Raw genomic sequence first — 13,811 nt, forward strand, 5'->3', positions numbered from 1 at the left:
TCATCATATTGTATGCATGTGTGTGTGTGCTCAGTTGCTCAATCATGTCCAGCTCTTTGCAGCCCCATGGACTGCAGCCTGCCAGGCTACTCTGGGGTTTTCCAGGCAAGAATACTAGACTGGGCTGACATTTCCTACTCCAGGGTATCTTCCAGACCCAGGGATCAAACCCATGTCTCTTGCATCTTCTGCATTGGCAGGCAGATTCTTTACCACTGTGCCAACTGGGAAGCCCCCATTATGTTGTATAACTTAAACTTATACAATGTTATGTGTTAATTACATCTCAATAAAACTAGGGGGAAAAGAGATAGATATTGTGTGAGATGGTATGGTGAGGAGGAGGTAGTCACAGGCAGCTACCAACGAGAGAAAAAGAGATAAAAATTCTCCAGAGGAGATGCAGAAACCGGGAAAGGGAAAGGCCAATATTCATTCACAACTGCATTTCTGAGGGAAGCTATAAATTTGATACTATATTTAAAATCAGATTCTTTCGACCTTCTGAGGACTAAGAAGAGTAACAGTTTTTAGCACAACGTTCTTTTCTCTAGTTTTCTAATGTCTACATTTAATATTCATGTCCAGGAGCCAGAGACCCTAATGTCCTTGGATTGATCAATTTCCTTGACTTCTTTTCTCATTAGAATGACATTTAATGCTTTCCTTCCACCATTCAACTTCAGTTTGATTTATCAACTCTGGAAGGCTTTCAGAAACTTGAAATGAATTCTGAGTACATACCATCTAACTAACTTTTTATTATGGGAAAATAAAAAAATACATTTTTTTCATCTATGACAAGATTAATCTCAGGATTCAATGTCAGTAGAATATGTGTGTGAAGAGATTTTCCAGTGAAGGAAGTAGCTTTTTTGGGCTAGCATTCTTCCCTGATTCACTTGTAGTTGATGGCATGTTTTTAAAAAGTGGCTGAGTGGACAAGCCACTGGACATGCACACACAGACAAATACTTTTCCCCCTCTAAGTTCATTTGTCATTATGTAGAGGATAAGCTTGACTACTCTAATAAATATTTGTTCTATAGACATTGTAAACTTCTTTAGGATGGGAAGCAATTCTTCCCTTTTGAATTATGCCTGAACACCTAAGGTCTAACACAGTGTACATAGAAGGTACTCAGGAAATGTTTGTTGAATTGAACAAAGAAAACAGAAATCAAATTGAGAGTGGTCTGTTTGTGACAAGTATTTGCACAGCCTTATAGATAGTCTTCTTTTTCTTGGTGAGTTATAGCAAATATTTGATCTTGTTTGTATCACAGGGTTGAAATGTGATTGCTCATAATATGTGATAAGAGCCTAAAGTCCCTGACATTCAACTAGTCCTGCAATTCTTTCTACTGATAGAATAAAAATAGTAACTGCTGTTACTGCTATTCCTTGTTCTGATACCCATACTGGAGTTCTCCAAACATTCTTCTTACTGAACTTCCTTTGTTTCCTGCCTTGCTTCCACCTTTGTTCACAGATGATACTAATGATGCTATGCTGGCTTTTTGCCCCATCCTTTGTGCTTTCGGGCTTCGCAGGTGGCGCTGGTGGTTAAGAACCCACCTGCCGAGGTAGGAGACATGAGATGCAGGTTCGATCCCTGGGTCTGGAAGATCCCCTAGAGCAGAGCACGGCAACCCACTCCAGTATTCTTGCCTGGAGAATCCCACGGACAGAGGAGCCTGGCGAGCTATGGTCCTCAGGGTCACAAAGAGTTGGACACGGCTGAAGCGACTTAGCAGACGTGCACGCCTGCTTGATGCTTTCATTAAGCTTCTTAACTCTGGGTTTCATTGTCCTCTAATTAAATGAATGGAGCCTGGTTCTCACTGAAAATACACAGCAAGTTTTGGTCCTTACCCGTTCATAGATTCTAAGATCTCTACCTCTTCCTTGTGTTCAAAAACCATATTCTTCATTTAGTCTTGGTTTGTTCAGACAGACGCTTTATATATGTATAAAAAATTAGCATATTTGTCAGGCTGTGCAGAGGAAAAGAAAAGAATTTGAGAAAGTGACTAAGGAGAGGAGGAAGGTTGATACCTGTGATTTGATTTAGCTGGACTACTTTATTTGTGCCTTGATCTTCTCCTGTCTAAAATGATGGCATTTTTGATACTCTGCTCCAAGCAGCCTCCCCAGGGCAAGTGTAGATGTGTTGAGCCATTTGGCGGCTGTGTGGACCGACTCAGAGATCCTCTCTTCTCCCTAATGAAGTCATCTCCTCTCGGCAGCCCAGCCTTTCCCATCACTCCATGTTGGAACTTGGCTTTGGCTTGCATAGTTCCATCATGATGTAGATGGTCTCCTACTTCAGTTCTGGAGAAATCTACCCAACCATGAACAGGACATTTACAGGAAAGAAAAAAAAGAACTCTTTATTGAAAGAAATATTTTACTGTAACATTTTGATTTGGAGGTTGGGGAGCAAAGGCTTGGTATCTGATTTCTGGGGAAAATCACATTTTTCATGGCTTTCTAAGGATATTTGTCTGTATTTCATTTCTCTGAGTAATTTATTTATTTCAGGCTAAAGTGTAATGAGATTGTCACCACCACTTTGCCTTTTGTAGGGTTTCTTTTCTTTTTTAAAGAAAGCAACAAAGAGTATATATTACTTCCGCATTTCCTAGAAACCAAAGATTTGAAGTGTTGGATAAAATGTCTATCCCTAATCTGTAGAGTTATTTTTGTTTTTAGAAAGCAGTCTTAGAGGGTTGACTTCCTTTTTCTAGGGTCTTTGAAGTTCGTTAAAGGTGCATTTTTAATCTTTCACATTCTTTCACCATCCAGAAAGGATATTTGCTTACTTGTGCCTAGAATCAGCCAGATCAGGGATGTGAAATATGAACTGTTTTCTGAATGTGGATGGGACTGGAGCCTTGTCATTCCTAGCGCAGCCACAGATAATACGATGTCTAAGAACACTCCACCTGATCAATAAAAAAGGAGAAGACTGCAATGTGATCCCAAAGGACCTCAGAAGGAGGTTTAGATAAAGATAATGAAATTCCCTGGAGACCCACCTGACATCTACACCTTTCTTCTCTAAGTCATTGGCTGGCTGCCCCTGACCTCAGCCAAGTTCCTAAAGACAAGATCAAGGCAATGAAGCAAGGCATGTAGCTTCTGGCTTCTAGTTTCTTGCAGACACCAACCCTGGGAATGAAGAGTTTGTTTTAATCTATGTCTGGGACCATGGAGTTTACACACAGAACATGATTTGAAGGGGGAGACTCAGAATGATATTTTAATTACTGTTTGATTCAGACAAGTGTATTGGGCAAATACAGTTTTAGTTATGCATGCCTGCTTGCTAAGTCACTTCAGTCGTGTCCGACTCTTTGCAACCCTATGGACCATAGCCCATAAGGCTCCTCTGTCCCTGGGATTCTCTAGGCAAGAACACTGGAGTGGGTTGCCATGACCTCCTTCAGGGCATCTTCCTGACCCAGGGACAGAACCCACTCTCTTGTGTCTCCTGCATTAGCAGGTGGGTTCTTTACCACTAGTGCCGGTTTTAGTTATAAAAGCTGCAAATATATATTTTCTCATTCAATAACTTGGGGAGAGAAAGAGAGGGAAAGGAAGAAAGGAGGGAAGAAAGGAAGGAAGGAGGGGGGAAAGAGAGATAAAGTCCTCAAGGACAGTTACAGTTGCCTAGAAATAATAGAGCTGTAGATTCTGCTGAATGTACCAGGTATGCTTTCCTTTTTATTCCTTCTCTATTATAAATAGCCAGAGGGGAAAATCTGCCTTAGAAAAAGAAAGCAGATATTCAAGGGTGTCATTTCATTCTGGTTATCTGACAGCCTGAAGAGTGTTTAATTTTCTAAATAATAATGTTACAAGCCAAAGTAAAGAAAAGGTGTGTAGTATAAAGCTTTCCAACGTTGTCCATGTTCTGACTAGTTACGTCTGCCTAAGACAGTGCCTTTGCCCTGTAGAACTGCTCAATCAAGAGTTGTAATGTCTGTGGACATAACAAGGTGCTGTAAATGTTGGAAGGCTGGAGAAACACATTTGGCAAGATAAAGGAAATTATCTCAGGATGTAAGGAGTAGCTGACCCATAATTTTAATCATGTTCCATCATGTACAGATGGTATTATTTATAGTGAATGTTAACCAGTAACATTTGCTTGAAAATGGATATTAATCTGCTATTAGCTGCTTGCTGCTGCTCCAGGTCTCCTTTGTAGAAAAGTTTTACTTAACTGAATTATGAAGGGAGAACAGGATAATGGAGCGATAATAAGCTTTTCAGATTGGCAGATCTACCACTTAGAAAGTGGCCTTGGGTGGAACATTAAACCCAACTAGGTTCTACCAACTAGGTAGAACCAACTAGGTTCACTCAAATTTAAAAATGAGATTAATAATACATACTTTGAAGTGTTTCAGAGAAAGATCTAGCCTAATGCTTGGGATACAAACTTCAATAAAGACTGTTTTATTTCATTTTTCTCCCTTTCTGAGTAAAGTCTTTACACAGCATAAAATTGCTATGAGGAGCACTGAAAAGACCACTGGACCAGAAGTCAAGAGTTGTGTGCCGGTAACAGCTCTGCTATTAACCATGTGACTTTAGAAAAAGTCACTTTCTGGGCCTTAGGTTGCTTATCTGTTAAATGTAAAGATGAAAATCTGTTTCTGTTCTATGACTCTCTTATTCTAAATATATTTTAATGGACTGGAATTTCAACATTGGGAATGGTTGTCTAATAACGGTGTGTGTATGAGTGCTCAGTTGTGTCAGATGCTTTGTGGCCCCATGGACTGTAGCCTGCCAGGCTCCTCTGTGGAATTTTCCAGGCAAGAATACTGGAGTGGGTTGCCATTCTTTCCTCTAGAGGATCTTCCTGACCCAGGGATAGAACCCGCATCTCTTGCATCTGCTGCACTGGCAGGCAGATTTCTTACCACTAGCACCACCTGGGAACTCCCTATAATAACTGTACTAAGAATAAATAAATCATTGTGAAAATAAATATGTTGATTTCCAAAGCCTATAATTAATAGGCTATAATTAAAAGCCTATAATTATATTAATAATATAATAATCATTCACAGTATTGAACTGATAGATCAGTCAATCAATCACATTTTGAGGACTGAAATTCTCCTGACCAATCTTCTACTTGTTTATTAATTAAAATCTATGATCCTGGAGACCACATACAAATTGCAAAAGAAATATTACAATAAGAGTCTAGGCTACTACAAGCTTTAAAGTATGAACTTAAGTCAACTTACTCAAAGAAATTCAATGTGAAAACGGACTTTCTCCTTTAATTATCACTGTTGTGAGATGTTGAGTTTGATACAATTTTAATAGGGACTTCAGTGAGAAGAATTATCTCATTTTCCATATTTGGAATACTTCTATTTTTGTGTAGAAAGAAAAGTGTGCTACCCACTCCGGTCTCCTCCGTGTTAAACTGATATGCACCTCGGATTTATTTTGTTCTCATTGTATAAACTCACACTTGACTTCAAAGAAAAGGGAAATACAAAGTCCCTCTTTTCTAAGGGGCAGAAATCCTTTGTGTCAACTGGTTGACCCTTGCTCTGTCAGGTCCTCTTGGAAGGCTTTTGTGGCAGGAGGCAGGGACTCTTCCCTGTGTTGATATTGTTTACATAGTCCAGTGGACCTGGCTGAGAATAAAATTCACATAAACTCAGGAAAGATTATGGCCCCATTTCCTGACCACAAGGGAGGTGATTGATACAACCAAGGAACCTCGGCTGCTCAGAAAAATTATTAAATATTCTGCCATGAGGGACACTTGGAAAGACTGAGGGAAAAAAAGAAAGAAGAAAGCCGAATATAGCCTTCTGGAGGTTTGTGGCAGGGGAAGAGGATCTGTTTGAGTCTGACAAGGGATTTGCCTCGGGGAATTTCCTGTCCAGCCCCGTTATTAGCAGGGTCTTTGTAGATTGCTCAATGACGCTGGGCTCCCCATTGGGTAGCCCCGGGGAAAGGCAGTGGGGGGATTCTTACACTTCCTCTCTAGGTCTCAGAAGGCCCCCCTGGTCTCAGGGTCTCTTTCAGGTTGGCAGAAGCCAGGACCCTGACACTTGCCTCAGATGGGACAGGCAGGCTCGGTGGCCGCGTAGGCACGCTGTAACCAAGTTCTGGGCTAATTTTTACAGAGTTTTGTTTGCTCCCCAGAAGAACCGACGGTACGCAGTGGTCTCCTGCGGGCCTGGCCCACGAGAGCCTGGGGGCTCCTTTCCCCCGCGCCAGCACGGGCAGCGCGGGGGGCGGGGAAGTGGGGGGGCAGCGGTTTCCCCGCGCACTGCGCGATGCTCCTTGGTGAGCCGCTGAATGGGGAGCGCGGCTGTCCCCAAGCCGATTGGTACTTGCTTGTCAGGAAGAAACGCCGAGAGGTGGGAGTGCCTGGGGAGGGAGGCAGGCGGTCCCTACCGCCAGCGCGGAGAGCTGCCTTTCCTCCCCTCTGCCTGCTTTCCCAGCCTGGGCTTTGAGGAGTGGCTGAAGCTGCGGAGCGCTTGAGGAGCCTGTGAATGAACCCTCCTCCTCCTCCTCCTCCTCCTCCTCCTCGCCGAGTCTCCTCCTCGGCGCTGACGGTACAGTGATATAATGATGATGGGTGTCACAACCCGCATTTGAACTTGCAGGCGAGCTGCCCCGAGCCTTTCTGAGGAGGAACTCCAGTCGGGAGGGCGCAACAGCCGCGAACCTTCTTAGGTGCTGCGGACAGGCGCGGGGACGGGGATTTGCGGCCAGCCCCGCATCCTCCAGCACCGTCCCGCACGCTTCCCCAGGACACCGCGCTTCCTATGTGACCCGCCCCGGCAACGCCGAGCCCAATCGCGCAGCGCTGAGGTGAATTTTTCCCCCCAAACTGCAATAAGCCGCCTTTCAAGGTAATCACGTTTCTTTTGTTCCCCCTTAAAAAAAAAGAAAAAGAAAAACTTATAGGAAAAAAAAATCGGGTTTAGAAAAAAAGTACATTGTGATTGGTAGAAGGCTTTAATTAAGGCAAAGAGAACTATCTTTGAGAAGTTAAGAAAATATAGGCACTGTAAAAAATGCAGGTAACTTTCAGAAGGATGTTTGGAGAGAGGAATAGGAGGGACCTTGGTGCTGAAAAAGATCCAGACAAAAGAAGCCCGGGGTGGGGTGGGGGTAGACCGACTAATGGAATTGGGGGAAGGGAGGGAAGGAAATGCGGAGACCCCCTAGAAACGTCGTGGGGTCTGGAGCTGGAGAGGACGGAGGGACCCTGGCACCTTGATCTTTTTTGTTGTCGTTAACCTGCTCGAGGCAAAAGTTTGAATGGGGACTCCCGAGACTTGCCCACACGCAAATCCCCGAAGCCGCCTTGGTGCAGGCCACCTGGTTCCCGGCCCCTGGTGTGTGGTCAGGTCAGTGCCCGGCGTTCCTGGAAAGCCGCTCTCGGGCAGCTCCTGACAAGGCGATCCGGGTTCTGAGCGGACGTGACCCCCTCATCCCGCGGGCTGTCTGGGAGGCGGTCCGGTCTGGGGGAGCTGCAGGGCTCCCCGTCCGCGTCTCTTTGGCGACTTGAGGGCTGTCACGGCTCTCTCCGGTGCCCGTGGGTTCTTTTGTCCAGCTTGCCGTGCTCTGGAGCCGGCCAGGAGGGAGCGGGGGATGGGGGTGGTGTGTCTGGAGCGCCGCGGAGGTCTGCTAGGCGCCAGGGCGGGAAAAGCTTGCTCTGAACCAGTAGGGATGTGCAAGAATTTTAGCTCATTCTGAGAAAAGAGGTGGAGGCTTTTGCTCCCGTCTCAAACAGCAAGCCAGCGCTCAGGGCGCTTTTCAAACAAAGGTGGCGTGGGGACCCGAATCTGGGGCCTCTAGGATCAGCCCTCTTCGCCCAGACTACTGAAGCCCTCCTTTGCCTTCCATTTCCCCACCCCTCTCCCCGCTCGCGGCCCTAGTTGAGCAACTTTACTGGCGAGTCTTGCAGCGGCAGAGAGCGAGTGCCGGCAGCTCCGGGGGACGCCCTGGGCTGGAGCGCCCCACCGCCCTGCGGAGGCGTGGGCGCCGCCGGGCCGTATCCCTGGTGCGTGCGGGCTGGGGGGCATCAGGGTTGTCTAGGCTCACTGTCTGTGTCACTGGGCGTGGAGCGATCACTGTGTTAGGCAGCGGAGAGCGAGGTAGAAAACTAGTGTCATCGCTTAAACTCTTTGCTCTGGGATCCAGCTGCGCCCTAAGAAGTCCTGCAAGTTCCCGGGAGATGCTACGGGAGGGAGGAGACATCTACAACGCGCCTGGAGAGCTGGCCCGCCATGCGCACACCCACAGGCGGAAAGACAGTCTGGCTATCTCTGTCCGCTTTCTCATCTTTGTCTCTACCTTTCTGTCTCCATCTTCTCTGTTTCCCTTCCCTTCTCCCAGCCTCTGCTCCGTCTCTTTCGCTCCTGCGTCCCCTCCCCCACCGCTGACAAATGAATGGCTAGTGTGAAATCCCTGCCTCCTCTGTCCGCGGAGGCCGGCAAGAAGGGAGGAGCGAAAGAGGCGGTGCGCTCCTTCGGATCGGCCCCCAGTTGGAGAGCTTCGAGCTTGCAGAACCCAGATGTCTAGGAATAGGGAGTTTTGTGACGGGTGTGGGCGCCCCCTGATGGAGAAATCCGGTACAGGTGGAGAAAAATGAGCTCCCCCTCCCCCCTCCCCCGCCCCCAAACCAAACGAGCCTCTTTCACAGCCCTGTATTAAACGATGGAGGGCCATAGCTTCCCGTTTAGTTTTCTACTTCGGAATCTGCGAAGTAAATCTAAGCATTGGCAGGCCCAGGAAGGAGACGTCTTTACAAAAGGCCGAAGCGCCTTCTCTTGAGTCCTCTGGGGTGTGCGCGGCGCTCCCGGTTCAAGCCTGCAGTTTGGTAGACTAACACACGTGGCCAGGTTTCAGAGGGCTTGGTGCTCTATCTTGGGCGTCCCTTTAAGAAAGATCATACAGATCTTTGGGAGATTTTACTAAGGCTCATGACCACTCGAAATCGATGCTAGGGCCCCGCCCAGACTATTGCCTCCAACATTTAAACTTTCTCAATTTCACAACACTCTTCGAGGACGGAAATTTGGGAGGAGGGCTCCGGGTGGAAAACAGAAGGGAAGGACAGGAGCAGTGGGGAGAAAGGGAAGAAGAAAGGATGGGGCACATGCACGCAAACAGCCAGGAGCGGATCGGCTGGGTTCGTTTCAAGGTTTTGGACTGAATTTAGCGTCTCGTTTTAAGCCGTTGTTTTAATCCCCAGAGCGGTAACAAATCCTACTGAAGCGGCGTGCTGGGGTTGGCGGGGGTCGGGGGGAGAGGCGGAGGAACTAGCCTTAGAGAGGGGGTGCTGGGGGCATCTTTCCAGTCCCCTGTCCCCGCGTAAAGGAACCGCATGGAGCGCTTCCCACAGCGCCGGGGTTCACCAGCCGCCGCCACGTGGGCTGGGGCTTCAGCTCCCGGCCCGAGACGGGTGTGACTTCTTGGACTCGGAGACAGCAGCACTGCTGGACCGGCAGTCGTTCAGAGCCGCGGCTGGCAGGGCGCCTCCTGGGTCACCGCCCAGAGGCCGGTGGGGGCGTGGCTTTGGTCCTTCCGCGGGATCGGGGCGGGGCGGGGAGAGCCCGGCGGCCGAGCATCCCTTGCAAAGGGCTAGTGGAGACTGACTTCTATCTAGAGGGCGCGAAACACTTTTATTAAATAAGACCCCTTTATATATATATATATATTTCCCCTCTTGCTTCTTGCGAGTGATTGGAGTAGTTTTTCGCCTGGCGACAGGAATGAAGTAAAGATTTACTCCAAGCAAACAGTTTTGGGAGAAATTTGAGATGAGTTTATCCTATGATCTATATATTGACTTTTTAAAGATCGTTTTTAGTCAATTACAAGATATTCACGTTCCAGATGTCATGAAGAGTTCGTCTAGCACGACAAGCAATTGCCATTTACAGGACTGATAGATTCCATGAGCACAAACCTTAGGGGCTGTGGGTGTAACCCTGATCCCTTTGCAGCAGGAGCTTTAGCTTCCCGCCCGGCCCATAGTTGGAGCTCAGTTCATATTTATGAAATGACTGAGCGAAAGACTGCGGAATGTGGCGCAGAGTAGACGCTGCCACTTAGAGCTGCATTTTAGACTCGCCTACTTCTTCACTTTATCTTGGAAGAACAGGGTTTTAATGATCTGGTGTGTTAGTCACTCAGTTGTGTCCGACCTTTTGCTGCCCTGTGGACTGTAGTCCACCAGGCTCCTCTGTCCGTGGAATTCTCCAGGCAAGGATCCTGGAGTGGGTAACCATTTCCTTCTCCGGGGATTGAACCTGGGTCCCCTGCATTGCAGGCAGATCTATTCCATCTTTTTGACATCTAATTGATACACTTGCCGTTCCGTTTTGACTCCTTCTAGAAGCTGTGACCTAAATTCTTTTAAGCATGCTTGGCAATTTTACCAAACCTACAGTGAAAATATTCCTTCAAAGACTTAAAATAGGATGTTGTGAGATTAACATACAAATAGGAAGGCATCAATGGAAGCAACTAGTGTTTGAGATGGAATCTGTTCCAATTGGAGGAATATGTAACTTGGAATGTGAGAACATACCAAGCAGAAGGTCTCAGACTGAACTTCTGGTTCTGGTGCTATGTTTAAAAAAAAAAAAAAAAAGGAAGATTTTACAGTTGTATGTCCCAGCTAATACTGCAAAGGCTTCCATGGATTCCAAAGTAGTTGAGCAATTACTTCCTCCAGCAGGAAGTCCATGATCCTTAATCTTGTGGGTGCTGGGAAAAGGGATGAGAGTCAAGACAATTGCTAAAGATTTGTGTAAGAATTCAAAGTTTTATTATGTTTTTCTTAGTAAAATAATGAAATTTAAAGTTAGCCCTAAATTTTATTTCTTACTTCTATTAAAGTTTAGAAAGAATTTTTAACTTTAAATCAAATTTAAAGTTTTAAAAGAATCCCCCTGGATTTATATATGTTTATAGACATAGGCTTCGGTTTCTTCTTTTTCTCTGTGCCTACAAACTGGAAGGAAATACCTCTGATATCCTAGGATACCTATATCTGCACCCTTGTGAGTTGTTTGGAAAAGACCTAGAAAGTTAATTTAAGGCTGAATATGATTAATGTTAAAGATATACTCATTGTTCTTTCTTTCCTCACATTATTACGCTTAAGTACTTTGTGGTTAATGATTGGTCAGTAATTGAACATCAGAGCACAAAGATCAACCAACACTGTCACCCAACAGCCATATAACTAAACTCTCCTTACCTGGTGGGATTTAAATATTTTTGTTGACTTTATTCATGGACAAACATCACTAGATATTGTATTTAAAATGGTATATTTCCCTGTGACTGAACAGAACTTTTCCAGACACATGGTTCTTTTGAGGAAAAGAAAGAATGACTGAAGTAGGTTATTATTCCACCACCCACCTAGAGAAACCGGTTAGGAGTCACAAACACTCATTGTTGGGGGTGACTGGCTCTGGGATGAGAAAACATGTTGACTATTGCATAGATCTGTACTTACCCAGAAAATACAAGGTCTGTACTCTGTCCGATTCGAAATCAGAACAAGGAGAAGTAGAGATAAATGTCTTGACCAAGCTCCGCTTCAGTTAGGGAATGTTTGCCAGTTTCCTCTGGTAGCCTATATGTTGCTAATTACGTATATATGCATTTATACATTTATATTACGGATATGTGCTCCAGGATTTTTTGACAGCTGTGTTCTTATTACTGAATGTGCCAAGGGTAGTTCCATTTCCGTGGTCAGTTCAAAGCATCTTTATATGATGAGTTTGTTTCCCTGAAATTATCCTGGATAGATTGATCATCTTTAAAAGGGTATAAATTAGGGAGCTACATTTAAATTTATCTTTTTTCTGTATCTATATACATCCTACTTCATTCTTCTAAGAATTTTAAGAGGGGTTTACATCTATAAATGTATGATTGCATAGTTTATAATAAACTATGTAAACATATAAAATATGTTATCTTTTTATTATTAAATTACTGAGTTGGTATTTATTACCTGTGGTATAGTAGAATGAGCACTAGGCTTAGAATCAGAAAGCTTGAGTTGTAATTCCTAGTTTAGAAAACCAAGTTAAGTCACAACTTTTGGGCATGTGGTGTCAAAATCTATTAAATGGATATACATTTATAAACATCAAAAGGGTAAGTACCTGTGAAAGGGCTCTCATAAATAAGAACTCCACAAATAAATAGTGTTAAGATATATATCTCTGAGGCTCATCTCGATCTAATTCTATAATCTTAACAGCATTACCCAAATCATGTATTTCCTACTAAACCTATAAAATGAATTAGAGAGGGACATACTGTTCCAAGAATTGCCTAGTTTCGCAGTAGTATGTGGAATCTAAAAAAAAAAACAAAAAACACAAATGAACTTATTAATAAAACAGAAAAGAAAAAGAAATAGGCTCATAGACATAAAAAACAAATTTAGGTTTACCAAAGTGGAAACAGGGGAAGGGATAAATTAGGAGTTTGTGATTAACAGTACAATATATAAAGCAGATGAACAACAAAGACCTACTGTATAGCACAGGGAACTATAAGATAGTCAATATCTTGTAATAACCTGTAGTGGAAAAGAATCAGATAAAAGATTATATATATAACTGCATATATATGTATATACATAATGTACATATATAACTAAACTCACACAACATTGTAAAGCAAGTATACTTCAATTAAAAAAAAAAGAATTGTCTAGTTTCCTTGACTAGAAGACAGAGTCCATAAACAGACTCAAATAAACATGGAAATTCAGTGGAAATGAAAAATTATTCAGTAAATGACTTGGGCACAACTGACTGGCCCACTCAAAATACAAATCAATCTTTACCTCATTTATCCCAGAATAAAATTAAGATGGCTCTAACATGAAATGTAGGGAATAACCTTTAAAAAAAAATAACTAGAGGAAATTATAAAATTTTTAAAATAATAAGCTAGGAGAAAAGAAATCCCTGATAAGGAAAAGGTGTAACCCAGAAGCTATACTAGAACAGTTTGATAAATCTGACTAAATAACAATTAAATTATTTACACAAAACACATAACACATCTAGAAAATATCAGCAACATAAGGGAAGCAAAGACCTAACGACTATTTTTACATACCAGGAGCTTTTACAAAAGAATAGAACACAACCTATCAAAAAGGAAAATTGGCGAATGTTTTGTGTGTAGACTGCTGGCAGAAAGAGAACAATAAATGTTTTAAAATTATATGAAAAATTGCTTAGTCTCATTCATAAAGAAATAATAATTGAAACAGCAGTTTATTCTGTGCCATTTTCATCAATCGGCTGTAAAGATAAAGTTTAATAAAAGTTTGTGTTGGTCACGTTGTGGGGAAACTGGATCTCTTATATAGGTAAATAGGTTCATCTTCTTTAGAAAGTGATTTGGTAATAGCTATAATTTTTTTTAATGCATATACATTTTGACCCAGCAATTCCTTTTCTAGGTAGTGTCATGTAGATGTTGGTAGGAATGTCACCCAAGGCAACTGGACAACGATGCCCTTTTGCAGCATTGTGTCTCATTGCAAAAATCTGGAGACACCTTAAAGGCTCATCACAGGAACTGTATAATAAAAGATGATACGTTCATGTAGGAGAAAATTATGCAGCTGTTAAAAGTAACACAGACAAGCTGTATTAGCTGATTCAGAACATTCTCAGAGATAAACTATTTTAAGTGAAGAAAGTAATGTGCCAAATAGTGTATAATGTGCACATATTGAGCAACTTCACTTTCAC

At 43.6% G+C, this 13,811-nt stretch overlaps 1 protein-coding gene across 2 annotated transcripts in view; it reads left to right on the forward strand.

Annotated features, from left to right (window-relative positions):
• Nucleotides 1–6,488: 6,488 nt before the first annotated feature.
• The window catches only part of VCAN (versican), a 115,737-nt gene continuing 108,414 nt past the window's right edge, over nucleotides 6,489–13,811 (forward strand). Inside the window, exon 1 of one of the 2 annotated variants that reach the window (XM_043913544.1) lies at nucleotides 6,489–6,905. The gene's annotated coding sequence lies outside the window, so the exon portion shown is untranslated. The remainder of the gene's footprint in view (nucleotides 6,906–13,811) is intronic. The other variant, XM_043913545.1, reaches the window with a different exon arrangement.

Source organism: Cervus elaphus, chromosome 9, assembly GCF_910594005.1.
Source record: "Cervus elaphus chromosome 9, mCerEla1.1, whole genome shotgun sequence".
NCBI lineage: Eukaryota > Metazoa > Chordata > Mammalia > Artiodactyla > Cervidae > Cervus > Cervus elaphus.